We start from the raw sequence: 23,600 nt of genomic DNA on the forward strand, positions 1-23,600 counted from the left end.
CCTGGATCTGTGGGCTGTGCTTTTGAGTTCTTGAAAGAGATTTAAAATTAACAAGTATCAATAAAAGGGAGCGGAACATTGGTAATCAGCAGAGCCAGTCCATCTGACTCTCAAATCCTCACACTAAAGCACTGTGATCTCCTGACTCTGTAGCAAATGCCACAAAAGTCTGAACTTTAAGAGCCGCATTCAGTCTTGGGGCCCTTTCCCCCCCACTTCCTGGCAAATACAGCTATTGCTCTGGGGTTCCTCCTACTTTGTACATCATGCATTTTAATTTTTATAAGTTCTTTTTTTAATTGAATGAAAGATTCTTTAAATTCTGTAGTGCTTTACAATTCTCAAAAGTTTCACACACATGATTTCATATAATCCCATAATAACACTTTTCTTCCACCTACTCCTGTATTGCCCCTCTCCCCACAGGTAACCACTAGTTTGTTCTCTGTATCTGTAAGTCTGCTTCTTTTTTGTTTTATTCACTGGTTTGTTGTATTTTTAGATTCCACATATAAGTGATATCCTACAGTATTTGTCTTTCTCTGTCTGACTTATGTCACTTAGCACAGTGCCCTCCAAGTCCATCCATCCATTCTTGCAAATGGCAAGATTTCATTCTTTTTTATGGCTGAGTAGTATTCCATTGTATACATATATATACCACATCTTCTTTATCCATTCATCTGTTGATGGGCATTTAGGCTGCTTCCATACCTTGGCAATTGTAAATATTGCTGCTGTGAACATTGGGGTGCATGTATCTTTTCGAATGAGTGTTTTTCAGATATATATCTAGGAGTGGAATTTCTGGGTCATATGGTAGTTCTGTTTTTAGTTTGTTGAGAAACTGCATATTGTTTTCCACAGTGGCTGCACCAGTTTACACGCCCACCAACAGTGTGCGAGTGTTCCCTTTTCTCCACACCCTCGCCAACATTTGTTATTTGTGGGGTTTTTTTTTTTTTTTTGATGACAGCCATCCATGCTGACTGGCATGAGGTGATATCTCATTGTGGTTTTGACCTGCAGTTCCCTGATGATTAACGATGTTGAGCATCTTTTCATGTGCCTGTTGGCTGTCTGCATTTCTTCTTTGGAAACATGTCTATTCAGTTCTTCTGCCCATTTTTTAATCAGGTTTTTGTTTTTTTGATGTTGCGTTGTAGTAGGTGCTTATATAAGTTACATCACACATTTTAAAAGGAAGTGAGTGCTCCCAAGTCCATATTGACATAAATCATTTAGTTCCAGCATGAGTAAGCTAGAGGACTCCAACTGGTCTTCCCTGACGCCCAGAGAGTTTGCTTGCTTGTGCACAAAGTTTAAGAAATTAAATTAGTTGTCAGCACTTAAATATCAGGTTTTATATAACAATCCAGGTTTCTGCCATCTCCTGAACAATCAGAATATCTAGAAACATTGAACCCGTATTCCCCATGATGACAACTGAATGGAGTTTAGCTTCAAAACAGGCATCTGAGCCTTTTTTTTGTCTTAGTTCCCTCCCTAAAATCTTCTCTTACCATCAGTGGTAGTCTGGTCCCCACAGGCACTGACGTGGGAGACTCCTGGAAAGCGCTCAGTGTGTGTCCACTACTGTTACTGAGGACGTCTGGTTGTTGTGGACTGGCTTAGATGCCCAGCACTCTTAGAGCCTGGGACCTGGGTGGTGTGGTAGTCGGCAAAAAGTGGCAATGAACTTCCACCACACCTGCGTGCACATCCCTTTGTAGTATGACTTTGCCACTTTTCCTCTCCATCCTGCAAATCTGGGCTTGGCCCCATGACTTGCTTTGGCAAATGGACGTCGGCAAGGGTGTGCTTATGCCTTGGGGTCTCCCCTCTCTGGCTACTGGGATCCCTTAGCCACCACGTGACAAGCCCGGTGCACCTATTGGAGGATGAGTGACAATATGGAGGGATGGGTCCAGCCATGGGAGCAAGGCCATCCTAGGGCAGTGGGTCAGAAATGACCCCCAAACCAGGAGAAGTAAGAAAGCGTTATTGTGTTAACGTGGGTTGGCTTTTAGACAGTAACAGCTAACTCACAAGAAGGCAAAGACTCAGAATATCTCCCATGTGACAGCATAAACTCTGATTTTCCTGAGGGTCTTCTCAGGAAAGAGAATTAGGCATTCTCTCTCTACAAATAAGGCCTAAAGCAAGTGACTCCTCTACTTTAGTTTTTAGTGAAAAAGGACAGAATTGAAATCACTAGTGAGAGAATATTTAGGGTGTTTTTATAACTGGGAAGTGAACATTAAGGTAAATATACAGAAAACCAAGGTAAAGGTAATTTAACCAGTTACAGAAGTCATAGAACATGCAAAAAAAAATATACATAATCATACCGTTCTAAGACAATTCCTTGATGATTTTCTAATTATCAAGGTTCTATTTGTGTGCATATGAACTTATTTTTTGAAAAGTTATCAAAATGGTGATAATAAAATCAACAATAAGAAGAAAAATAAGAACAACTTCTATATTGAGCTCTTATGTACCCAGCACTTCTCTAAGGACTCATGCAGATTTTCTCCTTCAAATACTCACACCACCACATGAGGGACATCCTATTATTAGTAGTAGTATTTTTTATTGAAGTGTAATTGATTTACAATATTGTGTGAGTTTCAGGTGTACAGCAGAGTGATTTGGTTATATATATACACACATATATGTATATATGTATGTGTGTATATATACACACACATACACACACACACACACACACACACATTCTTTTTTTCGATTCTTTTCCTTATAGTTTATTACAAGATATTGAATATCCCTGTGCTATACGGTAGGTCCTTGTTGTGAGACATCCTATTATTATGTCCATTTTACAGTTGAGTAAAATGAGTCTCAGAGAGATTGGGTAACTTCTCCAGAATTCCAGAGCTAGGACCTAATCTGCAGTTCTATTATATATCCATGCTATTAATGTCATCACTTTACCATTTTCCTTGGGATAATAGTCATAGTAATGAAGGGATTTATATTTATAAAGCTGCCCAGAGAAGACCTGAATTTGAACAGGAGGGTTTTTTTGTTTTTTTTTTTGTTTTTCCTCATTTCTTAAATTTAATCTGACAGTTTCAAGTTCACTTTAAATTTACCATAACAGGGCTGAGCAGAGACATTCTTAGTTCAATCCACCAGAGGGCAGTATGAGGCAGAGTTTGCTTCTGAAGACAAGTTTGCCTCCTGAGCACTCCTTCTGCCTTACCTGGGGGCACTGAACTCTGGTCTCCACCTTCATTTCTATTGCTATCTTTTTGTATTGTTGGTTTTTTCATTTTAAGATGCTTAGAGATGCCCCCAGTTTTTAGAACACTATTCTTTTCCAACTAAGCAGCATGGGGCTGTGGAAACAGTGCTGGATAAAATAACCGAGAGCTTCTTTACTTGTGGTCCTGCATTTGTGATTCCCTGACCTTTGGATATCACTTGGCTTCCTGGGTCAGATTCATTGACATCATGAGATGATAAAGTTGGACGAATTCTAAGGATCACTCCAACTCTCACATTCTACAATTTCTGATGTAGAAGGGGCTGTGAGTCTTAGTTGGCACTGTGTAAACAACAGTATGTAAGAAATGTCACATTTGTGGTTGTTGTCATTATTATTAGTAAACAGAATTATATGACTGAGTCTCCACCCTACCAGACTGATGAAAAATGCAGTCTATCATTATTGGGGCTCCCTGCAACTCTCGCCAACCCTAATTGCCTCACAGTCTGTGAGTGTTACAGACTGTCCAAGGGTCAGGGAGGAACCTACTCTTGGGGCTTCTGGCCACACTGGTCTCCTGAGGTCAAGCAACTGCTGCTTGTGTTTCTTGCTTGGAGGACCCTCGTCTAGGCTGGGAACCTAGGGCCCAACATCCATGAGTAGGTCTCGGAGTCAGGAAGGCTCTGACCCACAGCAGAAAAGATGTGTTATGGATCGAAGCCCTTCTCTGGCTGCCCACAAAGGTACTTCCTTGCTCCTTTCTCCCTAACATAGTTGCTTTCATGAGCTCACATTTTCACTCACAGGAGAGAGACGGAGGAAGAGAGAGTGAGGAGGGAGGGAGAAGAGGAGAGTTGTCCTCTGGCCACTTCTCCTTGACCCCTACAAAAGTCCTAGGAAAAGGAAATGTGAAAGGCCCGGCTATCTTCATGGAAAGGAAGAGGGAAACCCTAGAACAAAACATGTTAATGTTTCAATAAATATTGTTCTTCCACCCCAAAAAACCAGAACCTAGAGTGAAGGAGAGATAATGTCTTGGGTAGATTGTATTCTCGACGGTGCCAGAACCAAGTTGCTCAGTGACTACCGGGTGGTTAATTTTCTTCTTCAGTCTGAAAGAGAAAAGGAAGAATGGGCAGGATTCGATTTTGAACCAAAATGGCAGGAATATAAATCAGGAACTAGGCGTGGATGTCAATTCTGGATCCACGGTTTCCTCGCTATGGGACCTTGGAGAATAATGACTCTTCCTTCTTCAATAAGGAGGTGTACTAATTTTGCATCCAGTTTAAAGGAATTTGCTGATTGCTTGAAACTGGCTTAACAACCCTGCCCTTGGGAATGTCTGCAGACCCTTTCATGGGGTCCTGAAGCCACACTGGAGAAAGCCTTGGGAATTCTGTCCTCCTTGGTTGGGAAACTTCAACTCTGTCCCTCTGTCCACCTGTTCAGATCTCTTGGCCTATATCTGATCCTCTGCAGAGCCCTGTGGATTGATACTCTTCTGGACACTCTTTTCTTTTTTTTTTTTTTTTTTTTTTTTACTGGACTCTCTCTTTATGGCAACCTTTTTCATCTCATGTGTTCTTCACTCTGTAAACTGAGATCTTGCTCCAGGTTCAAAACCCTAAGCCAGATTCACAGCCCCAGGCCGCTAGAAATGGTCAATTAAGTGCAACAAAGGTCTATTGTACCCAAGTAGCTGGACCACGCACGTACCTTCCCATCAGCAATGCACAAGGGTTACCGCTGACCCGTCCTCACTAGCATTCTGTATCCACAGACTTGTCTTATTTGCCTTTCTTTTCTGCTGCTTTTTATTGTTTGTTGTTAATTATGGTAAAAATACATGACATGAAATCTACCCTCCTAACAAATGTTTAAGCATATAAAACATTTTTTTGTGTTTTTATCATGTATATCCTGATGACTAAGAAAATTTAGCATTTTAAAACAGGTTGATTAGGTTGCCTCTTTCTGAGTGGCCTCTTGGAAAACTTTTGTCCACATTTCTGTTGTTGTTGTTGTTGTTTTCTTCATTTTATTAATTTATAAGCGTTCTTTATATAGCCTAGATATTAGCCCTTTGTCAAATTTATTAGCCTAGATATTAGCCCTTTGTCAAATGTGACAAATGTATATTTCCAGTCTACAGCTGATCTTTTCACTTTGTTTATAGGACCTGTTGATGAAGTTTAATGTGTTGAATCTATCTTTTTTTTTTTCTTTTTGAATTGTGCTCTTTGTGTCTTGTTTAAGAAATCCTTCCTAGAGGAAACTTGCAAAAGCCTCTTAGATAGCCTCATCCACAAGAGGGCAGACAGCAGAAGCAAGAAGAGCTACAGTCCTGCAGCCTGTGGAACAAAAAACCACATTCACAGAAAGATAGACAAGATAAAAAAGCAGAGCACTATGTACCAGATGAAGGAACAAGATAAAACCCCAGAAAAACAACTAAATGAAGTGGAGACAGGCAACCTTCCAGAAAAAGAATTCAGAATAATGACAGTGAAGATGATCCAGGACCTCAGAAAAAGAATGGAGGCAAAGACCGAGAAGATGCAAGAAATGTTTAACAAAGACCTAGGAGAATTAAAGAACAAACAAACAGAGATGAACAACATGAATAACTGAAATGAAAAATACACTAGAAGGAATCAATATCAGAATAACTGAGGCAGAAGAACGGATAAGTGACCTGGAAGACAGAATGGTGGAATTCACTGCCACAGAACAGAATAAAGAAAAAACAATGAAAAGAAATGAAGACAGCCTAAGAGACCTCTGGGACAACATTAAACGCAACAACATCCACATTATATGGGTCCCAGAAGGAGAAGAGAGAGAGAAAGGACCAGAGAAAATATTTGAAGAGATTATAGTTGAAACTTCCCTAACATGGGAAAGGAAATAGCCACCCAAGTCCAGGAAGCGCAGAGAGTCCCATACAGGATAACCCCAAGGAGAAACACGCCGAGACACATAGTAATCAAAGTGGCAAAAATTAAAGACAAAGAAAAATTACTGAAAGCAGCAAGGGAAAAACGACAAATAACATACAAGGGAACTCCCATAAGGTTAACAGCTGATTTCTCAGCAGAAACTCTACAAGCCAGAAGGGAGTGGCATGATATACTTAAAGTGATGAAAGGGAAGAACCTACAACCAAGATTACTCTACCTGGCAAGGATCTCATTCAGATTCGAAGGAGAAATCAAAAGCTTTACAGATAGGCAAAAGCTAAGAGAATTCAGCACCACCAAACCAGCTCTACAACAAATGCTAAAGGAATTTCTCTAAGTGGGAAACACAAGAGAAGAAAAGGACCTCCAAAAACAAACCCAAAACAATTCAGAAAATGGTAAAAGGAACATACATATCGATAATTACCTTAAATGTGAATGGATTAAATGCTCCAACCAAAAGACACAGGCTTACTGAATGGATACAAAAACAAGACCCATATTTATGCTGTCTACAAGAGACCCACTTCAGACCTAGGGACACATTCAGACTGAAAGTGAGGGGATGGAAAAACATATTCCATGCAAATGGAAATCAAAAGAAAGCTGGAGTAGCAATACTCATATCAGATAAAATGGACTTTAAAATAAAGAATGTTACAAGAGACAAGGAAGGACACTACGTAATGATCAAGGGACCAATCCAAGAAGAAGACATAACAATTATAAATATATATGCACCCAACATAGGAGCACCTCAATACATAAGGCAACTGCTAACAGCTATAAAAGAGGAAATCGACAGTAACACACTAACAGTGGGGGACTTTAACACCTCACTTACACCAATGGACAGATCATCCAAACAGAAAATTAATAAGGAAACACAAGCTTTAAATGACACAACAGACCAGATAGATTTAATTGATATTTATAGGACATTCCATCTGAAAACAGCAGAATACACTTTCTTATCAAGTGCACGTGGAACATTCTCCAGGATAGATCACATCTTGGGTCACACATCAAGCCTCAGTAAATTTAAGAAAATTGAAATCATGTCAAGCATCTTTTCTGACCACAATGCTATGAGATTAGAAATGAATTACAGGAAAAAAAACGTAAAAAACACAAACACATGGAGGCTAAACAATGTTACTAAATAACCAAGAGATCACTGAAGAAATCAAAGAGGAAATCAAAAAATACCTAGAGACAAATGATAATGAAAACACGACGATCCAAAACCTATGGGATGCAGCAAAAGCAGTTCTAAGAGGGAACTTTATAGCTATACAAGCTTACCTCAAGAAACAAGAAAAATCTCAAGTATACAATCTAACCTTACACCTAAAGCAATTAGAGAAAGAAGAACAAACAAAACCCAAAGTTAGCAGAAGGAAAGAAATCATAAAGATCAGAGCAGAAATAAATGAAATAGAAACAAAGAAAACAATAGCAAAGATCAATCAAACTAAAAGCTGGTTCTTTGAGAAGATAAACAAAATTGATAAACCATTAGCCAGACTTATCAAGAAAAAGAGGGAGAGGACTCAAATCAATAAACTTAGAAATGAAAAAGGAGACGTTACAACAGACACTGCAGAAATACAAAGCATCCTAAGAGACTGCTACAGGCAACTCTATGCCAATAAAATGGACAACCTGGAAGAAATGGACAAATTCGTAGAAAGGTATAACCTTCCCAGACTGAACCAGGAAGAAATAGAAAATATGAACAGACCAATCACAAGTAATGAAATTGAAACTGTCATTAATAATCTTCCAACAAACAAAAGTCCAGGAGCAGATGACTTCACAGGTGAATTGTATCAAACATTTAGAGAAGAGCTAACACCCATCTTTCTCAAACTCTTCCAAAGAACTGCAGAGGAAGGAATACTCCCAAACTCATTCTACAAGGCCACCATCACCCTGATACCAAAACCAGACAAAGATACTACAAAAGAAGAAAATTACAGACCAATATCACTGATGAATATAGATGCAAAAATCCTCAACAAAGTACTAGCAAACAGAATCCAACAACACATTAAAAGGATCATACACCATGATCAAGTGGGGTTTATCCCAGGAATGCAAGGATTCTTCAATATACGCAAATCAATCAATGTGATATACCATATTAACAAATTGAAGAATAAAAACCATATGATCATCTCGATAGATGCAGAAAAAGCTTTTGACAAAATTCAACACCCATTTATGATAAAAACTCTCCAGAAAGTGGGCATAGAGGGAACCTACCTCAACATAATAAAGGCCATATATGACAAACCCACAGGAAACATCATTCTCAATGGTGAAAAACTGAAAGCATTTCCTCTAAGATCAGGAACAAGACAAGGATGTCCACTCTCACCACTGTTATTCAACATAGGTTTGGAAGTCCTAGCCACAGCAATCAAAGAAAAAAAAGAAATAAAAGGAATCCAAATCAGAAAGGAAGAAGTAAAGCTGTCACTGTTTGCAGATGATATGATACTATACATAGAGAATCGTAAAGATGCTACCACAAAACTGCTAGAGCTAATCAATGAATTTGGTAAAGTAGCAGGATACAAAATTAATGCACAGAAATCTCTTGCACTCCTATACACTAATGATGAAAAATCTGAAAGAGAAATTAAGGAAACACTCCCATTTACCATTGCAAGAAAAAGAATAAAATACCTAGGAATAAACCTACCTAGGGAGACAAAAGACCTGTATGCAGAAAACTATAAGACACTGATGAAAGCAGTTAAAGATGTTACAAACAGATGGAGAGATATACCATGTTCTTGGATTGGAAGAATCAATATTGTGAAAATGACTATACTACCCAAAGCAATCTACAGATTCAATGCAATCCCTATCAAATTACAAGGGCATTTTTTACAGAACTAGAACAAAAAATCTTAAAATTTGTATGGAGACATAAAAGACCCCGAATAGCCAAAGCAATCTTGAGGGGAAAAAGCGGAGCTGGAGGAATCAGACTCCCTGAGTTCAGACTATACTAAAAAGCTACAGTAATGAAGACAATATGGTACTGGCACAAAAACAGAAATATAGGTCAATGGAACAGGATAGAAAACCCAGAGGTAAACCCACGCACTTATGGTCAACTAATCTATGACAAAGGAGGCAAGAATATACAATGGAGAAAAGACAGTCTCTTCGATAAGTGGTGCTGGGAAAACTGGACAGCTACATGTAAAAGAATGAAATTAGAACAGTCCCTAACAGCATACACAAGAATAAACTCAAAATGGATTAGATTCCTAAATGTAAGACCAGACACTATAAAACTCTTAGAGGAAAACATAGGAAGAACACTCTTTGACATAAATCAGAGTGAGATCTTTTTTGATCCACCTCCTAGAGTAATGGAAATAAAAACAAAAATAAACAAATGGGACCTAATGAAACTTGAAAGCTTTTGCACAGCAAAGGAATCTACAAACAAGACGAAAAGACAACCCTCAGAATGGGAGAAAATATTTGCAAATGAATCAACGGACCAAGGATTGATCTCCCAAATATATAAACAGCTCATGCAGCTCAATACTAAAAAAACAAACAACCCAATGCAAAAATGGGCAGAAGAACTAAATAGACATTTCTCCAAAGAAGACATACAGACGGCCAAGAAGCACATGAAAAGCTGCTCAACAACACTAATTATTAGAGAAATGCAAATCAAAACTACAATGAGGTGTCACCTCACACCAGTTAGAATGGGCATCATCAGAAAATCTACAAAGAAAAAATGCTGGAGAGGGTGTGGAGAAAAGGGAACCCTCTTGCACTGTTGGTAGGAATGTAAATTAATAGAGTCACTATGGAGAACAGTATGGAGGTTCCTTAAAAAACTAAATATAGAATTACCATATGACCCAGCAATCCCACTACTGGGCATATACCCAGAGAAAACCGTAATTCCAAAAGACACATGCACCCCAATGTTCTTTGCAGCACTATTTACAGAAGCCAGGCCATGGATGCCATCTAAATGCCCATCAACAGACAAATAGATAAAGAAGATGTGGTACATGTATACAATGGAATATTACTCAGCCATAAAAAGGAACGAAAATGGGTCATTTGTTGAGACGTGGATGGATCTAGTGACTGTCATACAGAGTGACGTAAGTCAAAAAGAGAAAAACAAATATCATATATTAATGCATATATGTGGAACCTAGAAAAATGGTACAGATGAACCGGTTTGCAGGGCAGAAATTGAGACACAGATGTAGAGAACAAATGTATGGACACCAAAGGGGGAAAGCGGTGGGGGTTGGGGGTGGGGGTGGGATGAATTGGGCGATTGGGATTGACATGTATACGCTGATGTGTATAAAATGGATGATTAATAAGAACCTGCTGTATAAAAAAAGAAATAAAATAAAATTCAAAAACATAAATAAATAAAATTCTTAAAAAAGACCCAGTAAATGACACACTTTCCAAAGATGAAAAAAAGAAAAAAAGAAATCCTTCCTACACTGAAAAACTGGGTGGGGTCAAATTTTAAAGAGCTTTTGCTCATCCACCCTCAAAAAACATTTCTAAGATCTCTTTTAAAATTCTAAAAATTGAAAAAAATAAATAAATAAATAAATAAAATTCTAAAAATTGACAGTGTCTACCTGAAAGATGTTAGTTATTTAAATACCATTGATTCAACTAGTTGCTCATATGAAAACAATAATGACAGATTCCTACCTTACATTATACCCAAAAATCAATGCTAGGGACTTAAAAACACCATATGTGGAAAGAAAAACTTTTAGAAAAATATACAGGACGAAGAGCTTATTTTATTAAAAAGCTTTTCTTTCAAAATTCAGCCCCACTCTATTTTGTCAGAGACCCAGTATTGTAACTGCAGTGAACAAGTTGTAGCGTGGCAAAGATACGTGACAGGAGTGGCCAGACACGTGGCTGTCCATGCATCAGGGCCAGATCATAAAGGGTCTTGACACTAGACCATGGAGTTGGAATTTTATCCAGACAAAACGACAGCTGTTGAGAGGTTTTACATAGGAGAGGGAAGTGATCATCGGATTTGCCTTTTAGAAAGACAGCTGTGGCAGGAATAAGGTGTAGACACTGGGAGAAGGAGAAATAGGATGGAGGGGAAAATGGTGAGAAGGCTGTTGAATAATCTAGGGGAGAGCAATGGGGCTTTGAAATGGGGCAGCAGCTCCTGTGAGGGATAAAAAAGGGGAGAATTTAAGAGCATTTAAGGAGACAAATTTGCTGGGAGCTAGTTAATGTAAATTAGCTTTTTCCTGGCTACAAGTAATTGGCCACCTGGAAATACAGAATTGGGAGGGGCACATAGAGAAACCTGAGTACCTATGTGAGGGCCAGTCCTGGGGTGGAGGAAACCCACTCATTATATTTTCTCCATCTCAAAACTCCTCTTTTAAGGAGATGGAAGAAATGTCTTTCCTTTGTGAGTGCACAATTCTTTGACAAGAGCATTTTAATTCTAAAAAGCAAGTTATTTGATTTTGATAACATTTCTTATTTTCCAAGGAAAAATAAGAGGCTTACACAGTGGCACTTCCCAGTGAAGGGAAAGACACTTCAAATTCACAAAGCAGGGTGAAACTTAGAACAAATCCATTTGAGGGAATTATGCTTAACAAATGGTAAATTGTGAAATGCACGTTAGTTATGAGTTATCGCAGCTCATGCCTTTTCTGAGTGGAAACAGAACTGGGAGCTCATTACCTGTGCCAGGAAATGCCTCTCTACCCCCACACTGCCCACAAAGGCATAAAAGGTTAGTGCTGTAGAAAATGAGACAATAACAGGGGAAAGAGGGGAAAGAGGAGATTGCTTTTTCATACCAATTAGTTGGATGAAATAATATTGGTGACTTCTGTGGCAAGGGTGAATTGGAGACTGTATACGCTAATTTGAATGAAGATGTCCTAAAAATACTTACCAATGAGAAGGGTATAGGAACATCAAACTTTTGACAGAAACTATCAAAAATTTTAGTGTAATAACGTAAATAACATTTATGAAGTTCTTACCACTTTCAGTGGCGTCAGTATTGTTCACTGACCACCTCCCTTATGGTGGACAATGGCTACTCTGGTTTCCAGCTTCACATCTGGATACCATATCATCAGTACACACCTCATCGGCCCAAATTTAGTTAAACCCCCCTAGTCAGGGGGATGCATGTGCTGTTTTCCTTAAGCCAAAGTTAACTAAAGGAATCACTATGTCCGAGGGACCAAGATGACTTCGACTGACTTTGGCCTATTAGAGTCCACCCTTGAACCTGGAGATAAAGTCAGCTTAGCTTCAAAGTACAGGGCTGTCTGGGAAAAGGCTGGATAACAGCAGAATCATCTGAGTTCTGCTATGAACAGAGAATAGGGACTGTGTTATTACTCATAGCATTCTAAACATAGATGGGAAGGATTTGGCATGTTCTAATAGTTGATGCCTGATAAGGAAACTTAGCTGAAATATGGGTGCAAATTTGAATTCCTTATGTTTTTATACTTTTCAAAGATCCTTTACACTGAATCGCATTTGATCCCATAAAAACCATGGAGATTTTCAAGGGAGACAATATGATTCCCTTTCTTTTGCAGATGGAGAAACAGAGGGAGGAAGGGCTTGGAAGAGAGACCATATCTTGGCTGTGAATCTATGAAAGAGAATGTGATCTAGTGCTAAATGCATAGATTTTGAAGTTGGATAGCTCTGGTTGTTTGGGCAGGATCTCTCAGAGACTCCGTTATGTCATCAGTAAACAGAGATTAAAATATCCACCACTAATAACTATAGGAGGATAATTAAAAGGGACTCTCTGAATGGTTCTGAGGACAGGTGTAGAGAGGTTAAAGGTTCAGGTGTGAGATAGGATACCTGGTTCCAATCCCAGCTCCATCATCTACTAGTTTCATGGCCTTGGCAAGTCACTTAACTTCTCTCTGACCTTCAGTTTCTGCATTTACAACATGGGGCTGGTAAGGTAGAATCAGCTTAATAGAGTTTCCAGGAGGATGAATTGAGATGATGAATGTAAAGCATTTAACACAGCATGGAGCGCAGGTGAGCAGCAAATAAGATTTAGGTGTGATATTTTGATCATGTGTTAACAAACACCCTCAATACAGGTGGTGTGGATTATCTGATGGTTCTCGCCTCCAGCTGTAAAATGACCAGCAACTGTTCTTGTATCTCAAGAACCTTTCCTTTATATAACCTGAGATAGTCCTCCCGTTTTCTTGGTAGGAGTCAAATGGTGCAGGGAAACATAGGACATTTTCATTATTTCTGTTTTATCCCAGGTTGGGCTGCATAGCGAGATTTGGAAGCACTGGACACCCACACCGAGCTGGCCTGCTCCGAGGACAGGAGGCGTGCTCACTGAGGAGGTGAGTTAAAAACAAACCCCGACACAGATCATGCTTCAGTTATATCCATTTCCCACAGCCGGGGGAGGCTGCAAGTGCTATCTTGTCCTTGTGCGAAAAAGAAAGAAGAGCATTTGGTGTGAAAACGGCAGTGGCAAAAAAGGCACGTTTGACAGCTATTTCACACTCTGGGGAAAAGCATTAGCTCTTTCCCAGAACTGAAAAGGCAGAGTGGAGACTGTCCTTATGTCCAAAATGTCGGAGAGCACTGAAAGTCAAATGCAATACTTTAATGCTTAATGTATAGCTCTGGTTCCCTTTTTTGTCATCTGTTTTTAATCGGTAAGCTCATGGAGGACTGGGGTATTGTCCTGTTTGAGAGTTAGTCAACTAAGTCAAAGTATTGCATGGAGAAGTGTAGTTCTGAAGCGTTTTCTGATTATGTTTGACATTTCAGCACAAGTGCATTGATTGTTATGATTATAACTGTGACATTAAAAATGTTTATTAATTAATTCAGCAGATTCATTAAGAGTTAATTATGCTCTCTAGAAAAAATGAAGCAGAAAACACAAATAAATAAACTAAAAACAACTGTAATCTAGCAAGTTCTATGGACTCTTGACATTATAGTATATATCTTTCCGTTCTATTTTGCATTTATTTTTTCGTGAACATTTTTTTTCTAATGGGTGGTGCATATGATAGGTGTTTATATATATTTCACTGTGTTTACCTGTAATATATTAAAAACATCTCTCCGTGATAGTATGAGGTTTTTCTTTTAAGAATTATTATTATGAAATATTTTGGACATACAAAAAGGTGTAGAGAATAGTATAGCAAATGCTAAATACCCACCACCACTTAAAAAAGAAACGTCATGACTAATTCAGTTGAATCTCTTATCACACCTGCAAAGGTAACTACACATCAAACTTTGGTATTTATCATTTTCATAAGCTCTGTGTTCTTTTATGGCACATTTATGTAGCTTTAGTATTTTTAGCACTGTTTCACGTAGTTTAAATTTTCGTCTAAGAGGTGTCAGATGGTAGTTTTTCTGTAACTTGCCTTTTATATTTCCTCAGTGTGATTTTTTTTCCAGATGCATCCATGTTGATACCTGTAGCTCTGGTCATTTTTACTCCTGTATCATATTCCATTTTATAAGTATGCCATGAATTATCTGTCCACTCATCAGATGATGGACATGGCTATGCATGTTCATAGGTATGAAAGTAGCTCTATACCTAGAAAAGGAATGGAAGGGTTATAGGGTATGACTATCCTCAAATTAATTAGATGTTGTCAAATTATTCCCAAAGGGGTTGTATCAGTTCATACCCATTAGCATGTAAAATACCCTATTTCTTCAAATCTTTCCCAAGTCTTTAAATATTTTTGCCTATCATACAGGTATAAAATGGTTTTCCATTGTAGTTTTAATGACCACTTTTATGATTATGCATGACAGTGAACAGATTTCATCTTTTTTTAATCTATTTGCGTTTCTTTTATCGCACTGGCTTCATATGCTTTATCAATGTTTTAAATTTATTATTACTTATTTTATAAGTAGGTAGAAAATATATGTTTGCGGGGGTGGATACACACACATACATGTACATATGCTCATCTTTTGTCATATTATTAACAACAAAATCTTTGGTTTCTGATATGTATTGTGTATGTTTTTGGTGTCTTTTGATGAATGGAAGCTTTTAATATAGTTGAATTTATTAATTTTTATTTATGTTTTTCATGTTTTACTTAATGAACACTCCAGTGTCAGAAAATTGGTTCGGGTATTCTTCTCCATGTTTTGAGGATTTTGCTTTTCACATTTAGATCCCTACCTCACCAAGAATTGATTTTTGGTTCAGTATGTAGTTAAGTTTCTTTTCGCCATATATGTCCCAGTACCATTTGTAGATAGCTTGTCATCTGCCCTCTGATCTTCAACATCTTCTCTGACTTAGATGGCTCCTTCCTATGCATGGATCTGGTTCTGACTCTCTGTTCCATTGGTCAATTTACCTAAATCTACCAATACCATGTTATCATAATTATGATAGACTTATAATAAATTTTGATATCTGGTGGTAAAAATCTTCAACCTTGATTTTCTTTAAAGTTCCCTGAGCTATTCCTGGGCCTTTGCATTACACATTAATTTTAAAACTGACTTCTTATATTCTATGAAAAACATATCAATATTGTGAGTGGCCTGAATTTAGAAATTAATTTTGGAAGAATTGACATCTTTACTATGTTGATTCTTATTTCTCCATTTATTTAAATTGATTTAACTTTAAAATAAAGTTTTATAATTTTTCTTTTAAAATATTACATATCTTCTGTTAAATCTATTTCTAAAATAGTACATTGTACTACTAAAAATTACATTTGCTAATTTCTTATTTGTAGTTAAATAATGGGAGTAAAATAATAATAAAGAATAGAAATGCAATTGAACACTCATTAGTTAACAAAATGTGTGTATATTATCTTTTCTTTTTAATGTAGATAATCATATCATATCTAAATAATGAGGGTTTTGTTTCTTCCCTTTAACATTAAGTACTATGCAAGTAGATTTAGAGGCATGTCCTTAAACAAATTAAGGAAGTTCCCTTCTATTCTTTCTGTGCTAATTTCTTTATCATGAGTGGGTGTTGACTAAAATTTCATTTAATGCCTGGTTTTGCTGCATCTATTGAGATGAACTATGTGGTTCTCTTTCAATCTCTTAATATTATGAAATACATTAATTTTCTAATATTAAACTATTCCTACATTACTGGAGAAAACGTAACTTGGTCACAATAAGGCAATAATTTTATGTAGTGCTGTGGTTATATAGTGCTAATATATTCTCAGGATATTTACGTTTATATTCGTAAGTTCACCCAGTTGTTAATTTTCCTTGTTCTCACTGTCCTCAAGTTTATCCTAGCTTCATGAAATGAATTTGGAAGTGTTTTGTTTTGTTTTTTTCTATTTTCTGGAAGTCTGAAGTTTTCTCTGTGTGTTGGGATAAATTTTTAATTACTGGTGTAATTTCTTTCATGAGTAAAGTCTCTTCTCATTTTGTTTCCCTTAGTGTTAGTTTTGGTAAGCTATTTTTTCCTGAAAATAGGTGCCTCTAAAATTTATTTTAAATTGACTTGTTATGATTTTTAAAGTTTATTCTTTAATTATAGTCATAGGCTGTGTGGGCTCATGGTAACATTATTCTCTGAATTCTTATATTTTGATTGTCTTCTGCCGTTATGTTTGAAAGTTTATTTGGCTGGATATAAAATCTTTGGCTCACATTTACTTTCCTTGAGTATCTTAAATATGTTACTCCATTTTCTTTTGGCATAAAACTTTGATGTTGAGACTTCTGATGGTGATTTGATTTTCTTTTCTTTATAGTTACTTTGGCTTTTTGCCTATATGCCCAAATATTTTTTCTTTTTCTTTGAAGTCAGCAATTATGGCAAGAATGTATCTTGCTCAATAAACACAGAAAAAGCATTTGCCAAAATCCAATATCTTTTTATAATAATAATAATAATAAAAGCTCAACAAACAAGGAATAAAATAGAACTTCCTCACTCTGATAAAAGACATCTACAAAAAACTCACAGCTCCCAAAGACCCCAGCTTCCTGGTATTCATGCCCTTGTGAATCTCCTCCCCTCAAGTGTAGGCTAGACTTGTTTCTAATGCAGGGGTTGCCAAACTTTTGTAAAGGGCCAGGTAGGAAATTTTTTGGGGGGCGGCGGTTGTTGGGAGTCATTTTAGAAGCTGCCTACCATGTAGTGCCTGCCAACAGGTAGGGACTTGGCAAGTATTTGCTGAGTGAGTAAATGAATAATTGTTCACATCCACCAATTTTCTAAATGCAAGGGCTGAAAGAAAAGTTGCTAGCCAAGAAAAAGCCAAATTCCTTCACCGATTATTAGGATTTGACAACTGCATCACAACTGTAACAACTTATCAACTTGTGTGATCTTCTTATTAGTAATTTCCATCATTAGGTTAAATGAGTTAGATGGCAAAATAAGCTTAGAATTGAATTCATATGTAGATCGGACAGATTATTCTTTCATGACATCAGCAAATTGGAAGAAAGTGTACTTATTTGAGATGAGAATTCACTCTGGGGGCAAGAATATTTATTGTGAATTATGTTTACAATAGGGCAGCTACAGTATCTTCTAATACCAAGAAAGACTCAAAACCTAAATGTACAAAATCCAATTCTCATCCATTTTTTTCATCTTTTCTTGATGTCCTTTCTCCAAAAGCCAAACTACTGTACCACAAAGTTCTTCCTTGATCATTTAGGATCTCTCTTACAAAAACAGAACAAAACAAAACAAAACCTCACAGATAACATCATGCTTAATGGTGAAAGACTTAATTCTTTCCTCCTAAGATCAGGAACAAAAAAGAATGACTATTCTCACAATTTCTATTTAACATTGTATTGGAGATTCTACCCAAAGGAATTAGGCAAGAAAAAGAAATAGAGACATTCAGATTGGAAAGGGAGAAATAAAGTTATTTCTATCTCAGATGACACAACCTTGTATACAGTAGTCCCCCCCTTATCCACGGGGGATACATTCTAAGACCCCCAGTGGATGCCTGAAACTGCGAATAATACCAAACCCTATATATACTCTGTTTTTTTCCTATATATACATACCTATGTTAAAGTTTAATTTATAAATTAGGCACAGTAAGAGATAATAATAACAAATCATAAAATAGAACAATTATAACAATATGCTGTAATAAAAGTTATGTGAATGTGGTTTCTCTTTAGTTCTCTCTCTCTCAAAATATCTTATCATACAAATTTAATGCATCTTAACTAAACACTTACCATGCACTAGGGCTGTAACTTTTGCAGCCTGAGGTGTGAAAGCAAAACCAGCATGGATTTCTTTTTCTTTCTTCACAGTTTCATGGATAGAAGAAGTTTTCTTACTATAGATGTTAGCAACCTCATCACATCATTTTTTTTTCTTATTAATCAAGAACTTTCACCTTTTCACTTAAAGGAAGCACTTTACGGATTCTCTTTAGCATATCTGAATCGCCAGCATCATTACTCTTGTTCTTTGGGATCATTATTAAGTAAAATAAGGGTTACTTGAACACAAGCATTGTGACACCGTGACCATCTGATAACCAAACGGCTACTAAGTGACTAACCGGTGGGATATCCTGAACAAAGGCATGATTCATGTCCCAGGTGAGATGGAGTAGGATGCTGAGAGATTTCATCACACTACTCAGAATGGTGTGCAATTTAAATTTTATGAATTTTTTGTTCCTGGAATTTTCCATTTAATATTTTCAGAACTCGGTTGACTGTGACTGAAACCATGGAAAGTGGACTCTTTTTAGTTGCAAGATATAGGAACAAAAGTAAAATTCACTTAAAAATGGAAATTATCAACTGCAAGATGTACGGTATTTTTATTTTAAAGACAGATGTAGCCTGGCGTTCATGTCTTATCATCAGTTACCTGTCTCTTGTCTCTGCTCTGTTTTCTTCTGTGGTCTTCTTTCTTGGGCATTTCCTTAGTTGTTGTTGCCCTTTAGTGGTTTTTTATTTGACCTATACTGACTTAGCAGCTCCACTGGAAAGAAAGCCTCTCTTTTTTCAAATTTTTTATGAATCATAGGATTTATTCGATTGAACCAGGTGGAACTACTTGGTCATCCATGAACCAAAATGGGACAAGTGCTTAGTCCTGCATTGTTTAATATGGACATGGCAAAATAGTATTCTGATTGGTCAGACCAAGGTCATATGATCACACATGGAGGGAAGTAAGGAAGGTGTGATACCAAAGAAAGAAGGAAAAAGAAGTGTTCTCTTAGCAGTAAAAATGGCAAAAAAAAAAAAAAAGAGCTAGCTATGCAAAAGTAACCACTGTCCACAAAAGGAACTTCTGCTTATACCATCATTTGTGATCTTCCCAGCAACTTTCAGAGAAATATCACGTAGTCTTGCTTGATACCATATGTAGTCTTGAGGATCTATGAATAAATTGTTTGCAAAGTCTCTCAAGTGGTAAAATGTAGAGCTTGGAGTAGATTTTTTTTTAGCAGCGAATTCTGCTTGGCTTGGATAAACGGCTGCATAATAATTTTTAAAATTCCCTTGAGTTTGATTTTCTGTGATTGTTTCCTGAACTCTTTGGGTAATTAACTAGATTCCCAGTTAGAGAGTTCCAGAGACTCTAGTGCCTGAAAACCAAGACAGTTTTCACAACCCTGAGAGCTAGAAGCTTCAGAAATCTGCCATTTTCTGTCTCATACTTTATAGCAAGAACATGAAACCATTTGTTGGTCTTCCACACATCTATTCTTTTCTATCTCCATGCCTTGGCTCAGGATGTTCTCTCTCATTGAGATGTCTCCTTCTTTATGAGTCTTAATACTACCCCCTTTTGTAGGTGCATTGCTGTTTCCTCCTGCAGTCTTTCTTATCCACCCCAGAGAGGAGTAAGTACCCACCTCCATACTCCTCTCTGCAGGCCTCTGGCTTAACATCTATCACATTCTGTTGACACTTTCTTTCTCCACCAGGCACTGAGTTTCTTGTTGGAGGGACTGCAACTTGTTTTTCACTGAATCCCTGGGGTCCATCATATTGCCTGGTACATAGTAGCCCCTCAGATCCTTAGAAAATATATACTGAATAAATAAAAGACTAATTGAAGATGATAAGTAGTGGGCCAGGAAAATTAGATGATAAAAAATTAAGTACAAAACTATAAAGGATGTAGAGAAGCAATGGCCTGATAAGACAGCTTCATGGAAAGATGACTTGATAAAATCTGGAGAACAGTGATCTAAATAACAGATAAAGGACAAACAACTAGTTGTCACTAGTATTTAAGTTGGAGAAAGAAAGAAAGAAAAACATTTAAATAATGTTTTTTGGGTTTTTTTGACAGTCCAATGGATTATCTATTTAGAATTTGCCAGGCGGAAAGCTATCACCAGAAGCTATTACATTTTCCTCAGTAAAAGTCTCCCTTATCTTGTAAATAATGACAGCCTTTGTTTGAATAGCACTTTAACATTTGAAAAGCTCTCTGGCTCTATAATCTAACTCTGTCATTTGGCAAACATGTCCTAAGGACCTATGAGAGAGAATATGTGAAGTATAGAGGCGAATAAGACTTTGTCCCTGCCTTCAAGGAGGAAAGGCTGATGATAGAGGCAGAGGTAAAGAGTTATAATACATTAGGAAAAAACCCTATATTATAGGGGTTACGTACTCAGCATGTGGCCCAAAGGAGAGAAGAAAGCAGAAGCTTTGCAGTGGGGGTGTGTCTTGGGAGAGTAGAGCTTGGTAGACAGGCAAAGAAAACGTAAAGGATATTGTAGACAGAGAAAAATGCATCCAGAAAGACAAAAATTGTTGAAATGATGGGAATGTGTTCATAAAACAATAGAAAATAATTGTGGCTGCAAGTCATTTGATACTCCTCTTATCCAGAGGTGCGGTCCATGTCCCTTCCCCTTGACTCTGGGGAGCCTTGTAATCAATAGAACGCAGAAAAGTGACATGGCATGGCTTCAGAGGCTAGGTCAGAAAAGGTGATGCAGCTTCCCCCTTTTGCTGGAATGCCAGTGCACAGAGCCCTGGGCTACCATGTAAGAAGTCCATTCTCTTGGAGGTTCCCATGCTGAGGAAGGCATGTTTAGGCATTCAGTTGACAGCCCGGCTGAGTTCCCATCAGGCAGCACCCACATCATCTTGTAAAGGAGCCATTTTGGACACCCAGCCCGGGTGACCCTTCAGATGTCTACAGACCTAGCCCACATCCCACTGCAACTGTTGCAGGAAGGGGGACCCCTTCTAGGGCCCGAGAGTGGGTTCTTATCTAACACTCAGAAATGAATTGTCTGAGGAGACACAAGTGCTGAAAAAGCAAGAGACGTTATTGGGAAGGGGCGCCCGGGCAGAGAGTAGCAGGGTCAGGGAACCCAGGAGACCTGCTCTGCCATGTGACTCGCGGTCTCGGGTTTTATGGTAATGAGGGTAGTTTCCGGGTTGTCTCTGGACAATCATTTCTGACTCAGGGTCCTTCCTGGTGGTGCGCGCATCGCTCAGCCAAGACGGATTCCAGCGAGAAGGATTCTGGGAGGTTGGTAGGACATATGGACGGGCGTCTCCTCTCTCCTTTTGACCTTTTCCGAATTCTTCCTGTTGGTGGTAGCTTGTAAGTTCCGCGTTCCTTACCAGGACCTCCTGTTGTAAGATAACTTATGCAAGTGGCTACTATTGAGCCTGGCAGGGCAGGTGGTTTCCGTCAGTGGTTCCCCTAACACAACCACATGAGAGACCCCAAGCAAGAACTAAGCCCTTTTTGAATTCCTGATCTCCAAAAAAATCATGAGTAAAATAAAGTGGTAATTTTAAGCCTAGCATTATTTTGTGATAGCAGTCTGATTTTTCTGGATAACTCTATTGTTAAGTTGTGTACTTCAGGCACGACCGGCCCCAGCCCAGCCTCCTGGATGTCCCTGCCTTGTCACCATGTCCCTCCTAGTCACACTGTCTAGTTAAGGGTTAGGTCCATGACCCAAGGCAGACCACTGTGACCTTGCCTTGTGACTTTTGTTAAAAGTAGGGAAAAGAAGATGTTCTCTTTCTAGGGGGTTACTAAATAAGGACTAGGCCAGCCTGAAACATCTGGGGCAAATTTGTTATTGAGTGGGAAGACCCTAATCAAGAATAAAGTCACTATGGAGAAAAGCAAAGCAAAGGATGGAGAGAAACTGCTTCCTAATGAGACTGTTTGAGCTTTTGGACCCAGTTGTACCTGGCCTACCTCAGGCTTTTTTAGTTTCCTAAGCCAGTAAATTCTCCTTTGTGATTAAGCCTATTGGAGAGGTGTTTCTGTCACTTGCATCTGAAAGATTCCTAACTATTATATGTGGGTAAGATCAAGGTCATGGAGGGCTTTGTAGTATAGGTTGGCAAATTTGTATTTTATACTATAAGTGATGGAGAGTCTTATAAAGCTTTTAGTCAGGTTCAGTATGATGAGATGCATACTTTAGCTCGATAACCAGCTGCCGTGAGAAGAAAGGATTGATGGTGGTGCTGGACTAGGAACAGGGAGATGGGTTAGAAGGACTTTGTATTAGTCTAGCGAGGACATCATGATGCCTGAACTAACACAGCTTGTGGGAATGGAGACAGGGACATTTGAGAGACACTTAAGATGTGAAATCAACAGAATTCAGAAACAGATTGGCTCTTGGGGTAAGAGAGAGAAGAAACAAGGATGACTTGTAGATTTCTGGCTTATATACAGGTGGATTGTGTACCATTAAAGAAAGAATGTTAGCTCCATTAGTGTTAGTGTCTGAGGACACTGAGACTCAGAGAAGTTAAGTGACCTGCCCAAGGTTGTGTACCTCGTAAGAGACGGAGCCAACCAGGTCTTCAGGCTTCAAGATCGTTGCTCCTTCAGTTAAACAGGCCACTTCCTGTGTTCAGGGTGCCACGGGCATTGCATTCCTAGGAAATAAACAATGTACCTGGGGCTGTTTGTTTTTCATCCCATCACAAGGAAGGTGATTTCATTAATGATTTATTTTGGGTCCCTTGCAGAGTCTGTCTCACTGTCTCAGAAACCCTGCAGCAGGGCATTTGTACCGTTCAGGCTTCCGTGGATGACGTATCAGTGCTCATGAAAGGTACAGCTGACTCTGGTTTCATCCTCTCTGCATTCCAGTTTCAGAAGTGGATTACAGACACAGAAGCCTAAAGGGAGAGGAAATCTGTTCCCCATGTGGACTATCGATTTGTGCTAAAGACCAAAATAGTGTGACTTTTCAATAGGTACTCTGAAGAAGGAGAAAGGCAAGTAGTAAGGGGGTGATGGGGAGTAAAGACCTCATTAAGAAGAAAAATTTGAGAGAAAAGCTAGACCAATTTGGTTTAAAGGCAGGTATAAAGAGGTT

The 23,600-nt window shown here is 38.2% G+C and overlaps 1 protein-coding gene across 2 annotated transcripts in view; it reads left to right on the forward strand.

Annotated features, from left to right (window-relative positions):
• Positions 1 to 23,600, forward strand: part of PPP2R2B (protein phosphatase 2 regulatory subunit Bbeta) — a 689,017-nt gene that overhangs the window by 139,038 nt on the left and 526,379 nt on the right. For both annotated transcript variants that reach the window (XM_082454200.1, XM_082454205.1), the window contains exon 2: positions 13,533 to 13,619. The gene's annotated coding sequence lies outside the window, so the exon portion shown is untranslated. The remainder of the gene's footprint in view (positions 1 to 13,532; positions 13,620 to 23,600) is intronic.

The sequence above is a fragment of the Balaenoptera physalus genome (assembly GCF_965194825.1).
Source record: "Balaenoptera physalus genome assembly, chromosome: 3".
Classification (NCBI taxonomy): Eukaryota; Metazoa; Chordata; class Mammalia; order Artiodactyla; family Balaenopteridae; genus Balaenoptera; species Balaenoptera physalus.